We start from the raw sequence: 20,120 nt of genomic DNA, 5'->3' as shown, positions 1-20,120 counted from the left end.
CTACAGCATTACTTTCTGTCACAATGATACCCAAAAATGAGATCCTGGACCCACCTGCTTCACATTTAAATGTGAAAAACCATCACAGTAAAATATGCTTCTTAGGATGAGCATAACTAATTGCAGGGATAACTTAGCTGACACGAGCAGGCCCAAGTTAAAACAAGACAACCCCAAACAAGTACTTGCTGAAACAACTAACTGTTGTGTATGTTTAGAATAAATAAAGGAGGCAGGAACTAACTAAGCTATTGTGTGTATGTTTATAGTAAAAAAGTAGGCAGAAACATCTTGAACTGATAAGCTTGCCTTATGCAATATGGTCCTTACATACAAGTAGTATAGATCAGTGGCTCTGAAGCTTTCCAAACTATTATACCCCTTTCAGGAGTCCGAGTTGTCTTGCGTACCCCCAAGTTTCATCTCATTTAAGAATTACTTGCTTACACAATCAGACATAAAAATACAAGTGTCACAGCATACTATTACTGGAAATTTGCTTACTTTCTCATTTTAATCGTATAATTATAAAAAATCAATTGGAATATAAATATTGTACTTGCATTTCAGAGTATAGTATATAGAGCAATATAAACAAGTCATTGTCTATATGAAATTTTAGTTTGACTTCTCCAATGCTTTTTATGTAACCTGTTGTAAAACTAGGCAAATATCTAGAAGAATTGGTGTACCCCCGGAAGACCTCTGCGTACCCCCAGTGGTACGCATACCCCTGGTTGAAAACCACTGGTATAGATGTTAGCAGCTAGGAAATATGTATATAAAGTCAAGTGTGTAGTGTGTGACATGAATTGGAATTGTGGTATCCTCATATCTAAACCCAAAAGCTGTTACATGCCTAATAAAGTAACTGGAGTGACGAGCTGGAGTCTGAGTTTTTTGGATTCCAGAGAACTGGATGAAGGGTTCTTCCAGAACTGAATAAAGCATTCTGGAAAAGCGGAAAAGTTCTCTGAGGGAATCCCAATGCTAATGTTACTAGGTTTGCTACTAGAATGTGGCTGGCCTGAAAAGCAAATTCCACAGTAGCTATCTCTCTATTAACTAACAATAATTCACAACAAGCATGAAAAGAGATTAAAGGGGAAGAGGGAAGTCATTTGAATGAGAAAGACAGTGAAATAGCTTAGGTTCTATTAAAAAAAACCCAATTACTGACTGAGTCAGAGGAGGCTGAATTAGAGAGGAAGCAAATAAGGGGACATGACAGAAGCATACAAAATAATGAATGTCACAGAGAAGGTAAATTAGGTGCTCCTATTGACCCTTTCAGTTTTGCTGGCTGTCTCTCTATTCTTGCATTATAAGAAAGGACACATTCTGTTACAGTTCATTTATTACCTGCCAATATAGGATTCACGAGATACTTGAATTGTATTTACAAAATGGAAAAAATAATCAGAAAGGTCAGACGGGATAGAAAAGTCTTGTGAAGGATCAGAATGTTCCCAGGCCTCAAACATGATCTGCAGAAACATTCATCTCAGTTACTGGGTCAAATCTAGCTCAGGCTGTTAGTTGTCAAATGTCACTTCCCTAAGGGAGATCTTCAGTGGCCTATGCGAATGAAGCCTTAGGGCTTGTGTACACAGCCCCACACTGCAGACTACAGCAGTGTGAACTGCATGCGCACCAAAGAGTTACTCTAACTACATGCTGCTAGACCCTGCTAGTGCAAATGAAAGTGGACCACATTAACAGGAACTAGGTACATTTTCATTCAGACTAGCAGGGTCTACACAGGGCAGTTACAGTGCAACACTTTAGGGCACACTACAACTTACACTGCCATATTCTGCACCGTGGGGCCATGGAGACAAGCCCTAAGTCTTTTACAACTAAAAAAAGAACCGGAGTACTTGTGGCACCTTAGAGACTAACAAATTTATTAGAGCATAAGCTTTCGTGGACTACAGCCCACTTCTTCGGATGCATATAGAATGGAACATATATTGAGGAGATATATATACACACACACGGCTGCTACTCTGAAACCTATCTTTTACAACTGACACCTTTGCTGGCAGTATAAGTTCAAATGTCAGTGCCTGAGAGGGCATCAAAGCTGAACTATATTTAAATGCTTAAGTGCAGTCTTTCAATTTCAGCACTGAGGCATGTCAGCAGGGCATCATGCGGAAGCTCGCAGTGCCACTGAATGTGTTGTACTCTTCAGTGGATAGAGCACTTAAGTTTTCCATACATCTAGCACTGTTCACCAGCACTCCAACTGAATCATAGAATATCAGGGTTGGAAGGGACCTCAAGAGGTCATCTAGTCCAACCCCCTGCTCAAAGCAGGACCAATTCCCAACTAAATCATCCCAGCCAGGGCTTTGTCAAGCCGGGCCTTAAAAACCTCCAAGGAAGGAGACTCCACCACCTCCTTAGGTAACGCATTCCAGTGTTTCACCACCCTCCTAGTGAAATAGTTTTTCCTAATATGAAACCTGGACCTCCCCCACTGCAACTTGAGACCATTGCTCCTTGTTCTGTCATCTGCCACCACTGAGAACAGCCGAGCTCCATCCTCTTTGGAACCCCCCTTTAGGTAGTTGAAGGCTGCTATCAAATCCCCCCTCATTCTTCTCTTCTGGAGACTAAACAATCCCAGTTCCCTCAGCCTCTCCTCATAAGTCATGTGCTCCAGACCCCTAATCACTTTTGTGGCCCTCCGCTGGACTCTTTCCAATTTTTCCACATCCTTCTTGTAGTGTGGGGCCCAAAACTGGACACAGTATTCCAGATGAGGCCTTACCAATGTCGAATAAAGGGGAACGATCACGTCCCTCGATCTGCTGGCAATGCCCCTACTTATACAGCCCAAAATGCCATTAGCCTTCTTGGCAACAAGAGCACACTGTTGACTCATATCCAGCTTCTCGTCCACTGTGACCCCTAGGTCCTTTTCTGCAGAACTGCTACGTAGCCATTCGGCCCCTAGTCTGTAGCAGTGCATGGGATTCTTCCGTCCTAAGTGCAGGACTCTGCACTTGTCCTTGTTGAACCTCATCAGGTTTTTTTTGGCCCAATCCTCTAATTTGTCTAGGTCCCTCTGTATCCGATTCCTACCCTCTAGTGTATCTACCACGCCTCCTAGTTTAGTGTCATCTGCAAACTTGCTGAGAGTGCAGTTCACACCATCCTCCAGATCATTAATAAAGATATTAAACAAAACCGGCCCCAGGACCGACCCTTGGGGCACTCCGCTTGAAACCGGCTGCCAACTAGACATGGAGCCATTGATCACTACCCGTTGAGCCAGACGATCTAGCCAGCTTTCTATCCACCTTACAGTCCATTCATCCAGCCCATACTTCTTTAACTTGGCGGCAAGAATACTGTGGGAGACCGTATCAAAAGCTTTGCTAAAGTCAAGGAATAACACATCCACTGCTTTCCCCTCATCCACAGAGCCAGTTATCTCATCATAGAAGGCAATTAGGTTAGTCAGGCACGACTTCCCCTTCGTGAATCCATGCTGACTGTTCCTGATCACTTTCCTCTCCTCTAAAGGTTTCATAATTGATTCCTTGAGGAATCATGATTATGCTCCATGATTTTTCCAGGGACTGAGGTGAGGCTGACTGGCCTGTAGTTCCCCGGATCCTCCTTCTTCCCTTTTTTAAAGATGGGCACTACATTAGCCTTTTTCCAGTCATCTGGGACCTCCCCCGATCGCCATGAGTTTTCAAAAATAATGGCTAATGGCTCTGCAATCTCACCCGCCAACTCCTTTAGCACCCTCGGATGCAGCGCATCCGGCCCCATGGACTTGTGCACGTCCAGTTTTTCTAAATAGTCCCGAACCACTTCTTTCTCCACAGAGGGCTGGTCACCTTCTCCCCATACAATAATATGTTTCCTAATGAAAAAGCTTATGGGCTACACTCTGATCTCCATTGACTTACTCAGGATTACATTGGTTCGACTGAGATAAGAAATGGTCCCGTTGTTTCTTCAGGAAGACAGTCAGAAGACAGCTCGGGAGACATGTATGTTTTAAGTGAACAGAAAATCAGTAAAGTAGAACTCTCAGTGACTATTCTACATTACTTTCAGTCATAAGTAAAACAAGCATGGGTCATTCTAATAATCATGATTCAAGTTCATATTCCAGTAGTGCCCTAAGATCACAATCAGCTCTGAAGCCCTATCATGTTAGGTAATGAACATACACATAGGAGGACACATTCCCTGCCCAAGGAGTTTACATTCTAAATAGGAAAGACCGAGAACGATGGACAAACAGCATCCGGAGCACAAAGTTCAAGCTGATGTCTAGGGATCATGTTGTCTGAATTAGATACTTTTCTTTCCTCAAAACACACCCTAAACACAAACATCTTTTCCTGCTACCCCTCCTTTCACCTGGCCAGCTGCCCAATCAAAAAGGTTTCATCATAGCTGCTGCTGCAACACTTTACCCTTCTTCCACCCGCCCCAACCTCCAAAATAAAACCGAAAGCCCAAACCGTCCAATCTAATGTTATCTGTAATAGTGTCTTACTGTAAGTGCCTAAAGGCCAGAAAGCATCTGCTCAGTATCCGCTCAGTGGCTTGGGGAGATGTTGGGAGATTCCTTTTTCCAATGGGGATTCCCTGAAGTGCAGCCATTGGCCAGCATAGCCTCTCCTGCCCCTCAGTCTGCGGCTGATGGCTCCATGCCCCTTCCCAAGCCTGTGTTATTGATTGCCACATCGTACAACCCAGATAACAGCAATACACATCTTACTGCCAACCTCAGACAGAGAATTCAGCAAGTGAAAGATCTTGGGCAATTGAACTGCTACATGCCTAATTTATTTCCCCGGGTGCCTATTGTTAGTGTTTGCATTTCTATGCCTTTCCTCCCTAACTTCATTCTGGGAGAGTCATTTGAATGCTGCTTGTGTGAGAGAGCTACTAAACTATATAACCCAGCATACTGAATTCTCCAAGATTAAGTGCTCTCTCTCATTTTAAAAACATAATGATCCTTATTTAATACGCAAGATAAATAGGTGACTGTTTCATATGCACAGCATAGCAGTTTAAAAGGGCACATCAGGAAATGTTTTAGCTCTGTAGTGCAAATTGCCAAACGTTAAATTCTCATGTATGGCATTTTGAATTTTTTCTCCCTTTTCAGGGATTAATAGGCAGCAGGTTTAAAAACAAAAGGAAATATTTCTTCACACAACACAGTCAATCTGTGGAACTCTTTGCCAGAGGATGTTAAGGCCAAGACTATAACAGGGTTCAAAAAAGAACTAGATAAATTCATGGAGGATAGGTCCATCAATGGCTATTAGCCAGGATGGGAAGGAATGGTGTCCCTAGCCTCTGTTTGCCTGAAGCTGGGAATGGGTGACAGGGGATGGATCATTTGATGATTACCTGTTCTGTTCATTCCCTCTGAAGCACCTGGCATTGGCCACTGTCAGAAGACAGGATACTGGGCTAGATGGACCTTTGGTCTGACCCAGTATGGCCATTCTTATGATTGTTTTCTTCTTTGTGCTAATTATTAATTGCCTATAAAATAAACTGCCCTGTGCTACCACCACTAAATGCATGTCTACACTGCAAAAAAAGGTGTGATCTTAATTCAGCTTATCTAACCTGCATTAGCTAACTTGGGTTTATGTAATAGACTTCCCTATAGACTTGAACTTGAGCTGATAACCCACTTTAAAGTCAAGTTGTCATGTCTTCACTGCTGTTTTTAACCTGAGTTAGCTAACATGGGTTAAGAACACACCTTTATTTTGCAGTGTAGACGTATCCTAAATTGCTCCACCTCCAGCTGGCTATATGGTGTCACTTTTGAGAGAAGTATGAGCATAAAATAAACTGAAGGAGACAAGATTAGCCCTGGACTGGAAGGGTGGTCAAGAACTTCACAGCTTTTCACTTTTATTATATATGGGGCATTTCTTAAATTTTAATTAACTGTATTTAATGTGCAGGATGGAAGCATTTAAATTTTTATTTTAAAAAATAGTTAGCCATACTGTGTAGGATAAGTCCTCTTGAAATGGATGTGTATCATTATTACCTATATAATAAATACTTTAAAGGGAAATTCTGCTCTCTATTACATCAGCATAAATTGAGAGCAATTCCACTGGCTTGAGGAGGCGTTACTACCAATTCACACTAGCATAATTGAGAAGAATAAACCCTCTGAAAATAATAATTACACATTATTGTTTAAAGGATTATGTTCTTTTGCAATTATTGTGCAGTCTAACAGCCTCAGAAAGATAAATAAAAATGCAGGCTCTGAGAGATATTTACTTCCATTACAAACTCAGGCTCATCAGAATGAGGACAAGTAGAGTCTCCTACTAACATTCCTCCCAAAGATCTACCAAGTACGTAGTCACATTACTGTGGTAAGCGCCAAGCTTATATTTTAGAAGGTGAGGGACTGCCTCTGAGTTCTCTATGCCAACAGCTACCTCATTAGATTTCCCAGGCTTGGCAAACTCTGGATTCACACTGTTCTAGGAATACACTGTTCTTTGCAGAAGAGAAGAATGAGGGGGGATTTGATAGCTGCTTTCAACTACCTGAAAGGGGGTTCCAAAGAGGATGGATCTAGACTGTTTTCAGTGGTAGCAGCTGACAGAACAAGGAGTAATGGTCTCAAGTTGAAGTGGGAGAGGTTTAGGTTGGATATTAGGAAAAACTTTTTCACTAGGAGGATGGTGAAGTGCTGGAATGGGTTACCTAGGGAGGTGGTGGATTCTCCTTCCGTAGAGGTTTTTAACGTCAGGCTTGACAAAGCCCTGGCTGGGATGATTTAGTTGGGAATTGGTCCTGCTTTGAGCAGGAGGCTGGACTAGATGACCTCCTGAGGTCCTTCCAACCCTGATATTCTATGATTCTATGATTAATCATGAGATCAAGAACCAACAAACTGAATGCCAACTCTATCACCTAGTCCTTACAAAAAAATCTGGTGACTCTACAGCAGCACGTGGTGAATTGATGAAAGGGTAAAGTAGATAATCTGGAAAATTCTGTTAACTGTAGTGACTGACAGGCCCACGGGAAACGCAGGGGAGATACTGATGGGCATCTTTGAGAAAGTTTTTGAAACAAAACTTCCTGCTTCTTTGAGCAGGTCTCATATATTCTGTAGCCTTCATAATATTCCTATAAGCAGACAGCTTCCGCTTTGACTTTGATAACTATGCAATTTTCCCTGTGTTGTGACTATTTCCTTTTCCCTTCTAGAGGAGAGGGTCGGGATTATGGCATTGGGCCCCACACCTGCAAAATATAGTTACGAACGTGCTTTATGCATAAGAGTGGATTAAATGGAACTTCTTGTGCAAGTAAAGTTAAGCAGTCTAAGTACTTTAGATATGTATATTTGGCCACTTTGTTCCCTCAACAAATTAAGAAGTCATGTTTAATAATCTGAATCTTGCTTTTCTGTATGATTATGAGAAATTTATAATTGCCCAGTTGGAATGCTGGAGGGGAAATGGAGAAGTGCATTTTCCATACTAGAATGCAGAGTGTAGTGTAAATAGCTGGCTGGATAGGTGGGTAATTTTACCCTGAAGGGTGATTTTTTAGGGAATTCATTTGTACCAGAGTTTTTATTTAATTCATCACATTTGAAATCCTGATTCTTCTTTTACTTACATTTGTAATGTCTACATGGCAAATCCTACCTTCCTTCACTGCTGTTGCTTGCAGTGAGTTAGGTGTGCAAGGGCACCATAATTTAGCGGGCCTATACAGGGACTCTGCACCTTCTGCATGCAGGAGCTCCCTCCACATTTCTGCACAGTGACACTTGCATGGAGGTGGGGTTGGAATCGGAGAATCACTGCTGCACTGAGGAACTGGTCATTTTCCCCACACTGAGTGGTGGGAGTAGAGGGCACAGGAGCACACGGGGCTACTATAGACTCAAGAACTGGTTAGTGCAGGATTCCTTCCTTGTCCCCACAGAACTTTCTTTCCACAAACCTGGTCACTTGGACTTGGTGCTGAAAGGAGGGTCCAGCCTTACCTATGCAATCAGTTCTGTACATTGCAATCTGTAAGATTATTTTTCTCTTCTTCTTTCACCTTAACTACACAAGATCTATTTTGTCTGAACTGAGTGTTCAGTCTGAGGACAGACACTTTGGCCCATATCCTCAAGTCAACTGTGGGATGTCCATTTACAGCAGTTGAAGATCTGATCTTCTGCCCTTTGTTTCACAAGTGCTTATGATGATTTATTCTAAATCTGTGAACTTCCTAGAATATTTTTTTTAAATTAAAGATCTCTCTTTTTCTATCAATTTTCCCCCTTATATTTGCAATTCATGGCTATTTTCTGAATTTGTGAAAAAAAAATCATAAAACGGGATCAGAGGATGAATAGTATGCCATGATATTGTACATATTGTGAAACATACTGTATACTGAAGGCCACTGAAGTTGGCTGCTACACCGAAGAGATGGTTAATGCTACTAAGCTCTGCTGTACTGCAGAAAAGCAATTTACCGTACTTATTATGAGGCAGCTTTGTGCCACGCAGTTCAACAATATATAACAACTGATAATTCCCAATGGTCTTCCTTGCAACAATCCCATAAGAAAAAATGTGTACGATGTCAGGATAGTGAAGGGGAAGCAGAAACTCAGGTGTTACTTGCCAAAGCAGTTTAAGAAAACTGGATAGCTTTTTTGTTTGTTTTCTAGAATAAATATCATGAAAACTGAGTGGATTAATCACAGGAATCAGGAAATCTCAAATCCTAATCTCAACCCTGAAACTGACTCACTGTCTTCTTCACTGTCCTGCTTGTCAGTTTCCACACAGGGGAAGTTATCTATTGAAAAAAGGGTGCTTGACAATCAATTACTAAATATCTTCACAGGGCTTTGATGATGAAAAGAGAAATATAAAAGCCAAGTACTATTATTAGTTGTCATTTATTTATGCATTTAAATCATAGTTACATCACCAAGACACAAAATATGCTAAGGAGTGCAGTTTCGTCTCCCACTAGAATTCCTAGCTGCCCCACCAGTGGGGCAATTTAGTTAGCTATAGTAATGAATAGCTCTTGTGAGCTGCAGGCTGAAATATTGCTGTCTTGCCTTTCTTGATATTAAAAAAAAAAAAAAAAAAAAAAGTTGGATACTTCTATGTCTAAGTTTTTCTAGGTTTTATATTTACAATTACATCAAAAGCAACACCACCAAACTGGAGAACAAATTTCACACTGATATTGACACCTCCAATTTACTACAAGCACTTTAATTTACCACAGTCACTTTATAACCTTTTAACAAAACCGGTAAGCTTCAAAGGGATCCTTCCTAAAAATCAAATGGCTTTTGACCACTGCGCTCAAAAGTTCTAATTTGCTCCAGTATTTTAGATTCAAGTGTCTAAGTCCCAGTTTTGAGACCACTGCAATTCACACAATTCACCTGCTGAATCCTGTAGGTGCCTAGACTCCCTGAGCACCTAAGTTTTTTTCACTGAAAAGGTTCCTCAGTATCCATGTTTCTGCCTCTTCACAAGTGCACTGATGCCTCCCTCTAGGTATGACTATCTCCCACCTGAGCCCTTGTGCAATTCACAAACCAGGGAAGACAGATAGATGTTCACCAGCCTAACTTGTGTGTGGGGCCCCGATGAGTACGCCTACCAAGCTGGCCCTTCAGGCAAGTTCACACAAAAACAGCCACCAGGTGGAGAAGAGGCCTCCCTCAATACATTGAGCCCAGAGGGCAGGGTACGCACATGGGAGGTGGATGACCCCCCCAGTTCAAGTCCTCACATCTTCTTAGGAGATGAGATTTGAACAGGGATCATCCACCTCTGAGGGATGTGCTCTAACCACTGGGCTACGGGATATTCTGATGCAGCGCTCCCTCAGTCTTTCCTGTTGAAGCTATTCCATTGTGCATTAAATAAGTAAAGAACCAAGGGGTCAAGTCATTCTCACTACACCTAAGTTGGCTACTTTGGGGATCTCACAATTAATCACAAAACAATCTAAATTGGATATGAGAATGACTGATTTCATTCAGCTCGGATTTCAACCAAACCAAGTTTTTATCTTAGAGGGAAGGGAGGACACAAACCTTTACCAGAGGTGCATGGAAACATGTGTATGCATTTAAGGACTGATGCACCGAATGAAGTGCATTGGAGCTGACAGTACCCAGTACTACTCAGCAGATGCTCAGGATCTTGCAGGACTGGAACCCTTAGTATTTGCTCATAAACTCAGCTCAGAGCATTGTCAGACGATGTTATTCCATCAAACAGCAAAGTGACTTACACGTTTCACGTTATTTTTAGAAATCCCCAGGGTGTTACATAATGTGCAACAGCCTCCTAACTGAAGAAAGGAATTTTAGCATTTTCTATTGTAATTTTTTGAAGAACACAAAATGGCAGTATCTATGCAGCAGGGATCTATCTTAAGGAAAATCAGAGTACTGGACGGAAAATAGTAATTTGCTGTAATGTAAAAGAAAAGAAAAGGAAAGGAAAGGAAATAAAATAAAATCCTGCATTTGCAACTACCTCCATAAAGCCAAGTTCTTAGATATTTAATTTTCAATTAATAAGAGTGGGCTAGATTGAAACAAAAAAAGTAAAATAACCCGCAGACGCACCCCCCTGCCTTTCTGCACGTGGAGTAAAAAATTAGATTTTAAATGGAAGCAGTGTAATTGATATCCTATATTACGAAGGCAAGATTCCTGCATAATCACATCACAGAGTAAGGGGGAATCAGGTTGGACCTACTCCAGTTGCAACTTGGGTGTGCATGGAAGGAGAAAGCATGGGTTAAAGACCTGCTATTCCCTTGCAACCCAGTGGACAATACAATGGGTAATGAAAAACTTAAGTAATGTAAATGATCCATGGGGTCTTCTACAGTCCCTCTGCACTGGCGTGAACTTCAGTATACAGTAAGTTTTTTCATGACATGATTATACCACTTGCCAGCCAGTGGAACTGGCCTAGCACAAGATGAGGGAGGAAGTAACTACACCCTGAAAACAGGTTTCACAACCTAGAATGCCTCTTCTCTTGCTCCAGCAGAGAAAAGACTCTTCCCCTTTTTCAGTGGGGCAGCTACATGCTGCTCCCAACCCAAGCCTGAGCCCAAAGGGTCAGTCTAGCTTTGAATGGGGCACTACTGAAATTCATGTGTCCTCCCTTTCTTAGAATGAATCTTCTCATCCCAAAGCAAGAGGAGCCCCTCTAGAACAAAGAGCCATAATTCAAACATCCCATGGCAGATTTTCTAAATCTTGTCCACTTATGGGCATTCCAAAATAGAGCGATGACTAATGTGGAATCTTTGTAGAGGGTACAGGATGTGGTGCTTAAAGTTCCCTTTCCCCATCAGATACAAAAGAGTGAAAGGCATTCAGCAAAATCACAAAGTAAAAACAAATCCTCTGAACTGGCGTGGACATTCCAAAACATCTCACTGAATAAAAGAATGATCTACAAACCACTGAATGAAACATTTTGGAATACAGAGTTTAGAATATATAAAATATGACCTGAAAAAAAATTTCTCTTTAAAATTGACTTTTTAGTCGTTTGCTGGAAAACCTACTGCAAACTTTAAGCAGGGAATTGTAGTAGATTCCTAGGGTAGTGTTTTCAAAGTGGTCTGAGTTAGGAGCACAGTTCCCTTTGGCTGACTATTTTGAAAACCACATCTTTAACCTCTATGTGAGCCAGCCACTAGGGGGATACAGGATCACATACATTTATCCAATGTCTTATACGTACATAATAATTACACAAGGTTATTATATTGCAGGGGGAAATCCCTGGCTCTACTGGTTAGGGTCTTAAAACAACAAACACATGTACATTAATTCTGCACTGCAACTGCCGCAGAATGCATTTGTTTTATTGATAGCCATTTCACTGTTTGAATGCAATAAAACCAACACTAATCAAGTTGTAAAACAAGCATAAGGAACTTCTTATCCCTCAAGTTCTCTCTGTATATTTGCAAGGTGTAGCAGCACACTGCATTTCCAATAAGTGTTCACCAAACAAGTATTTCCCAGAATGCAAACGACAGTAAAGTAGTACAAGTTAAAGAGGGAGCAAAAGCACAGGAGGTCAAAAATAAGTCATTTAAGTCTAAAGATAAGAACTGTTTAAAAAACAAAAACAAACTTTGTGCTTCCTGAAAAGTTGGTTGTACAGATTAAAGTAACCTAGGGTGACCAGATAGCAAATGTGAAAATTGGGACGGGGATAATTGGCCCCTATATAAGACAAAGCCCCAAATATCGGAACTGTCCCTATAAAATTGGGAAATCTGATCACCCTAAACAAGCCCTCCTTTGGTCTAACAAGGCAGCAATCCAAATGCTCACTCAGTTTGCCAGCTTCACAGGGGTAAAAATCATATTTGCTACAACTAACCCTCCTGAAATAAGCAACAAAGAGTCCTGTGGCATCTTATAGACTAACAGACGTATTGGAACATAAGCTTTCGTGGGTGAATGACCACTTTGAAATAATTAGCCCAAATTATTAGTTGCATTTTCCTTCTACCTTCTTTCTGCACCTGTTTATATTTTAGGAGCATTCATAGTAAATATACACTTATGCACTGTGGGTTATCCCACTTGCTACCTGCATTTCTGATGTCTCCTGGTGTCCTTAACTCTTACAGTATATTAGGTCAAACTCACATCTTTCTCATTTGAGTCTCCTCTCAAGGTCCTACTCACAAAAAAATAGTCTAAAAAAATGAAATGGTGTTTCAATAATTTCTAGTTTAAATATGTCAAATTTACAAGTAAAGCCACCTGCACCCCTTCCTCCACAGGCCGGTGACAAATACAGATGGAACAGGCCTAAGGATAAGGGATAGCATATACAGTGTGACACAGCTGGGTCACTATTTGGGTGGTTAGCTCCATCAACTCTGAATGACAAGCCATGTCAACCTAGAAATCAATCCAATCCCCACTGATGTCAATGGATTCCCATTGACTTCAACAGAGCTTCATCAGGCCCCTACTACATATTCAGTTTCACCTGCATTGAATATGCTGAATTATAAGCAGTAGAATTGAATCTTTAATTGAAGATTTTATGCAAATATTAAGTATGTTTGTCTGCTGACCTATTTAAAAACAAAATCCTGTCGTTTTTTGAAAATATCTTGGTATCTCTCTTACCACAAATTAAGGTAACGATCAGCACTGAGAGCGAAGTATCATCAGTATGTTTCAATGTATTCCACTGAAACCAATTTTCACAAAAAAAACAGACATTTACAGGGGGAGTTTCTCTTATAATAAATATCTTGACATATACTAATCCGAATAATCTATGGAGTAGCTTTCAAAGTTGTAACTTTTTGCTTTTGTTACAAATTCTATTTTTACCTATTCAGACGCAGCAAGCATCAAAGCCCTTCCCATTCCTAGTGAATTATTTGACAAAAACCTCAGAGTAGATAGAGTAATGCAATAGCTGTAGTGCTCCATAGAATTGTATTAATGAAAGTCTCAATCATGCACATTAAGCACTGGTCCACTTTCCCACAAAGCCAGTCATAAGGTAGATCTTTTCCTACAACTGTGGATGGGCCAATGTCATTTTCTGATATTCAGAGTAGTTTGTAATCATGTCATGAAAAAACCTATTGGAGACTGAAGTTCATCCCAGTGCAGAGGGACTACAGAAGACCCCATTGATCATTTACTCTACTTAAGTTTTGTATTACCCATAACACATATGCACAAGGGAGATATATAAAACATAACATATAAACATTATAGATAATTAAGCACCAGAAGCCCCATTCAGGACTGGGACCCCAGTGTGCTATGTGTTGTACAAACAAACAAAGACTTCACTGACCTTGCAATTTGAGGCCCTAATCCTGTAAATATTTTATTCCCATGCTGAACTTGAAGTCAATGGGACCACCTATGTGCTTATAGATAAGTAGGTGCATAAACATTAGCAGGATCAGGGCCTTATTACTTAGTGTTTGTAAAGCACTTCAAAGATGTAAAGCATTATATAATTGACAACTATTATTCTTTTGTTAAATCAGCCTTTTACATTATTTATTTCAATTTCTATCAATGTGTACATGACGGGGCGCACTTGCCCCATTCTGGTACTGCGAGGGTTATCTCTACTTTCTGGGCTGAGGAGGCCAGGCCCCAAGGGCCCTGCTGGGCATGCTGTGGCTGGAGACTAGATATAAAAAGGAACAGCTCAGCTCATTCAGGGCTGACCACCGAAGAGAGAGGATGGACACTGCGAGCTCCAGCCTAGGAACCACGGAAGCCCAGGCAGCGGAAACCAGGGACACTTAGACTCCGGAGGACACCCAAGGAATGTCAGAGCTGCTAGAAGCCACACCGACCGAGGAGACCAGAGACCCTAGTGACACCGGAGACGCTGCATCAGGAACAATGTAGGAAGTAGTTCAGGGGGACCAGTTATTGTGCCACGTGGGGTCAGTGTGTTTTGGGTGGATTCCCCACTGATCCAGTGGCAGGCATACTTGCCACTGACAGGGCCCTGAGCTAGGACCCGGTGGAGCAGGAAGGGCCCGGGTCCCCCTACCCAGCCACCATGCCCCACCTCCCAGGTGGCAACCCACTCCCCGACCTGCCGCCAGGCCAAACAGCCCTACTGAAGAAGGCCATTATACTGACTCCGACCACTATGCCGCACAGCCCTGCTGAACAGGGCAGCCCTATTGGCTCTGGCTGCTAAGCCACACAGCCCTGAGAGGGGTCAGCCATATTGACTTCTACCCCTAGGCCAAGCTATCCGAAGATAAGGGATGGTTGTATAGACTCAGCCCTGGGGCCATCATTACCCCCACTCTGTCCCAAGAAGGGTCTGGGTGCACTTGCCCCACAGCAATGTACAAAAAACACTATGCTTTTGGAGCATGATCCAAAGCCCTCTGAAGCCAGTGGAAGGGCTTCCAGTCTTCACAATTTCAGATCTGCCCCTAAGTATCTGTGACAAAACAAAAGTGCAACAGTGAAAATAAAACCAACAGCTAACCCATGAAAATTCAACTCCCAACAAAACTTCTACTTTTAATTTGACCAGTCCTGCTGTCTTGATCGATCGGTTAATGGATTATGTCCTTTGTCACTCCATGGCACTGCCCTCTCATTTTATTTCTTTTACAGCTCCAGGTATCCTTTTTTTGGTGCTGTTTTATTTTTAAACCAAAAGCAGTGAAACAGTTAACTGAGAATATAGGGTTATTCATAAAGCCAGGAGACAAAGAAACAGTAGTAGCTCTCCCCTTTGATCAGTACAGAACAGATATAGATAGATATATATATTAGAGAGAGAGAGAGAGAGAGAGAGAGCGCGCGCACGCGCACACCTGCTAGGATATTTGACATTCCATAGATCACCAAAAGGGTATCTGAAAATTCTTGAGATTAAAAGGTCTTTTAGACTATGCATTAACTGGACAGTAGACTGTAGCCTGCAAAAACAAAAACAATGTTCTTTTGTCTTTAAGACATATCTACCAACTCCTTCCTGTTCCACTTAATCTGAAGTATATAAACCAGCCTCAGAGCCCTTCCACCGCCACACCAACTAAATAGATTAAATCTAGGATTTAGTCTCTTTTTTTTTTTTTTTTTAACTTTAGCACACCACCTATCACCTGCTTTACTAACAGATTTCACATCTATCATTCCAGCCTGACATGGGCATAATTTATTTCTTGCCAGCGATTTTAGGTGTACCACAAGTGTTCAATGTACCATATTAGGAAAGCTCTAAGGCTGCTTTTCCCAGACCAACCTCCTCCAAATTAGACGTAAATGTGCATCTGGGGCCCAATCCATCTCCCAGTGAAATCAATGTAAAGATGCCCATGGATTTTAATGGAAATTGGATCAGACTTTTTTCTTTTCTTTTTTTAAAAGGACCTTTTCTGTATTACACATAGGGGCCTGAATTCCCCATCAGAATGTACATTACAATACATCATGGAGACAATAAGCCCTCCACTTGTGTCATTCTATTTAGAAATCTCTATCTGGAGTCTCTTAAAGGGCCCTTGGCAAAGTAATGTATTTAGGCCAGAAGAACTGACCTACTTTGACTGTCCCATGTTGAAGGTTTTATTTTTAAGGAATTCACTGTGTATTTTACAACCCAATCCTTGCTGCATCAAGAAATTTAAAGAAACCCAAAACAATTAACACTTCTACAACTTTACTATAAAAGGTAACAGCTCACACAATAGGGAAGAACAAGGCCCTCATGAATGTTATTTCCCCCTATTTATTTTATGTTAAAACATCTATTTAGAGTTCTGTTTCATTCATTATGATGTATTTTTCTTTGCATGAGTCACAAAATTGGAAAATAATTACGTAAATGGTGTTATTTCAGTTTGGGACATCTGCCAGGATGCCTGATTAGTCTCGTCCCAATTCAGGAAACTGCTTAAGCAAATCATAGCTGCATTCCAGTGATGCTATAGGTACACAGGTTGTCATGTACTTTGTGTCCTTTGCTAATAAATGGTAAAACATTTTTATTATTGTATTAGTTGAAGCTTATACATTAGGATTACTGTGGATGTGACAACTTGGGTTCACATATAGCAGTCTGATTTCAGTGTTTCATATCGTAGGGTGAGGAGTTGGTGTAAAAACTTAGATAAACAGACTAACAGATTAGATAACTAGGAATTCCTCTACAGTTACTGAGGGTAAAATTTTCAAAAGTGCTTAAATGACTGGTAGCAAGATTTAAGTTTATGACTGCTGATTTCTCATGTGAGTGACTAAGAAACGTTACTTGACTGGCTATATTATATTTGTAAGAGAAATAAGATATATTGGTAAGAAAAATATATAGTTATGAAATGATCCTTCTGCAGTTTAAACACTTATTTATGCAGTGAGAGTGCCCCATTTCCAATTCTAACAACAACATTAGCAGCAAAATTATTCCGCAAGCACTGCAGCCTCAGAGTTTGTGAATAAAATTCCTCAATGAGATGGAGTATTCGCAGCACTGCTTAGAGGAGGGTACTGCTGAAAATTCAGAAGTCTTAGTACTTATTACATCTCAATCAAGTGTCTTAAAGTCAGGAAATAATCTCTCTCCTAGACTGGGTACACCATTCTCTGCACACAATCTGAAGGAGCACTGCACAAATATGAAGAGCAGAGGTTTCCTCCTCATCTCCTGCAGAACCCAGTGACTCTGGAAGTTTGAGGGATGCCGCTTGAAAGCCTCCTGGAGCTCTGAACATGCAGAGAGAGCACATGCACTGTCCCACTCCCATGCAGGGAGTCAGCAAGGTTTGAATCCTATTCCTTCAGCACCAAACCACAGATCTCTTACCATCTGTTTCTTGGTTTGTTGAGTGACGAGCACAGTGGGGTTGGCCTTTGAGTTCTACTGCAAAATAACTGTTTAATAAAACAGCAATAAATAATAATAATGGACTAAATCCATTAGCTGGCAGCATTAGCAGGTATTTATTTCTTGCGGACTAGCCACAGAGTGGAGCACGTAAAATACTTTCCATGTGTATTACAAGTGTAATGTGGGCTCTCTTCTGCAGTTGGCCCACACTCTTTCCCTCTTCAACTCTTACAGGGTGATTGCAGAATATAGTTTTCCCTCTTGACACTAGGGCGTAACTCTTGCACAGGTGTTCAGTGGGAAGGTTGGAGAGGGATGCACCAGAAACCCCCACCTTCTGCTCACACCCCCATGCAAGAATCAGCCACAGTGGCAAAGTTTCACAAAAAAATTGCTGGCTGCTTTTAAATGAAAAATAAAACAAAATATGGAAATGTTCTGACCTACCTAAATTGCCAGCTGTGCAGTAAGACTGATCCTTTATAGTTATGGTTTTGATCCTATATTGCAGTTTCTTTCATCAGACATTCACAAAGACAAAGCTATTCTGATTATACCTGCAGTATATATTTATGGAAACTGATGAAAACATGCTTCCTCTCAGATCAAGTGTGGTAGGGTAATAAATGGAACTGCAATGAATTTTTATTTAAAGGAAAAGAGACTATTGCTTGGGAGCATGGACAAAAAAAAATCAAACAGACAGAGCAATTTAGCTCTTGCACGAGCAAAAGAAAGAGTGAAAGGAAAAAAGTGAAGTATTGTTTTTTTGAAGCCAGTGAAAGGTTAATGGATTTACTTGTGGGGGCTCACTGGATGCCCAATAAAAGTAAAACAATAAATTAAAGCTTTTCCCTGGCGGTCAGGAATTCAATATAAAGGAGCCTCAAAGGGCTCGGCTCCTCTTTTGGCTTTGCTTTTCCTGTATATTCTGCTATAGCCATGTGTCAGACTACAGCTATACCAGAAATCCGAGCTTCCTCGCACCAATGGGCTACTAAGGACAGGAAATAAAAATGTTTCAAGAGAAAATACAGTATTTTAATGAAAATGATTGTCACATGACAATTTTGGTTAGTGTTGCTGTAAATCCATAGACTCTTATGACAAAGATTCACTGCAGGACCATATTGCACTAAGCCCGTTATGGTGCGTATTCTTCTTGCACCTCACTTTTTATGAATCATCTTATTTCTTTGGACCTAACTGTGATATAGCCTAACACCGGGCTATGGGGAAAACAATTACATGCTCAGACTCACCTCAGTGTTTGGGCACAACTCACCTGCTTTCGCTCAAGCAATAAACAATGCCAAGTTCAGACCTGGTGATACACAGATACACCTCTAATGATTTCACACTGAGGCCTCAAGGCTATGATGTGTATTCCTCCTGAAGATTTACACTGGGCATCCTATCCCTTTTATCCTATGCTCTGTTGTCCAACCAGAAGTACACTTCAATTTTACATGTTGCTTGCTGTGATGAAGTGGGAACGTTCTGTAATATTTTTATGAATCCTACATGTGCCTCAGTTTCCATCCCATTTTGAAAGACTACCCAGTGACGGCACTGGGGATGACTGTTTGTTCTCAGGGTAGTCTGAGTCATAGGTATGAATGTCACCTTGCTGTCTGAGCCTGAATAAGACATTGGAAAAAGACTGGCTGAGGACAACCCAATATCAATGGAGAATCCACTAACGCAATGGCAAATCCAACCACAAGGACATTGACACCTAGCAACCAAGGACCCAGAGGGAGATGGATTTCCCCATCTCTCAGCAGGGAAGCTGAAAAATGTGCCCCAGAAGAGAATGTAAGGACTGGAGAGGTGTGAGGTGGCACGATAAGAGCTGAGTGCTGGAAGGAGTTCAGGGCTTTCTTCTGGGAAGTAATGGAGGTCAGAGAGAGACACAGAGCCTGAACAATGTGGTTCACTACCACTTGGCTGAGGCTCTGGCTAACCAGAAGGGACTTGGCATAAGTTTTAACCTTCCTTTCTCTGTACTAACCTAAAGACTTCCAGATACTGTAGCCAGGTGACTAATAATGATTACCTTGTTTTGCAAAGGCTGAGTGTGTCACTGTAAATCAGGGGTAGGCAACCTATGGCACGCGTGCCAAAAGCGGCACGTGAGCTGATTTTCAGTGGCATTCACGCTGCCCAGGTCCTGGCCACCAGTCTGGGGCCTCTGCATTTTAATTTAATTTTAAATGAAGTTTCTTAAACATTTTAAAAACCTTTTTTACTTTAATATATAACTAAACTATTGTTGTATGTATAGACTTATAGAAAGAGACCTTCTAAAAACGTTAAAATGTATTACTGGCACACGAAACCTTAAATTAGAGTGACTAAATGAAGACTTGGCACCCCACTTCTGAAAGGTTGCCGACCCCGGTGTATATACTCCCCGAGAGCATTGCGTCCTGAAGGGTTACAGTACAAGCCTCCTGCAGCAGCCTGGCTTAGCTGGATTCACTGCAGGGAGCCATAGAGAGAGACAGGGAATGCTGGATGCCGAAGGCCCCATCTTGGAGGCCACAGACCTATCCCAGTGGATCTCTGTGTGGGTCCTTAGGGCCCATCCCACTAAAGGGGTCACTCCCAGGAGACCAGTTACAGGCTGGGGGCATAGACCAGACTCTGACTCTGTGAGACTTGCATCAAGGCTAACAAGAAATAGCAAACTCATTG

At 41.4% G+C, this 20,120-nt stretch overlaps 1 protein-coding gene across 2 annotated transcripts in view; it reads right to left on the bottom strand.

Annotated features, from left to right (window-relative positions):
- GUCY1A2 (guanylate cyclase 1 soluble subunit alpha 2) overlaps positions 1-20,120 on the bottom strand; it is a 327,535-nt gene that overhangs the window by 192,657 nt on the left and 114,758 nt on the right. The window lies entirely within an intron of this gene.

This window comes from Chrysemys picta, chromosome 1 (assembly GCF_011386835.1).
Source record: "Chrysemys picta bellii isolate R12L10 chromosome 1, ASM1138683v2, whole genome shotgun sequence".
NCBI lineage: Eukaryota > Metazoa > Chordata > Testudines > Emydidae > Chrysemys > Chrysemys picta.
The sequence above is the reverse complement of the archived record's forward strand: the minus strand, read 5'-3'. Positions and strand labels throughout refer to the sequence as shown.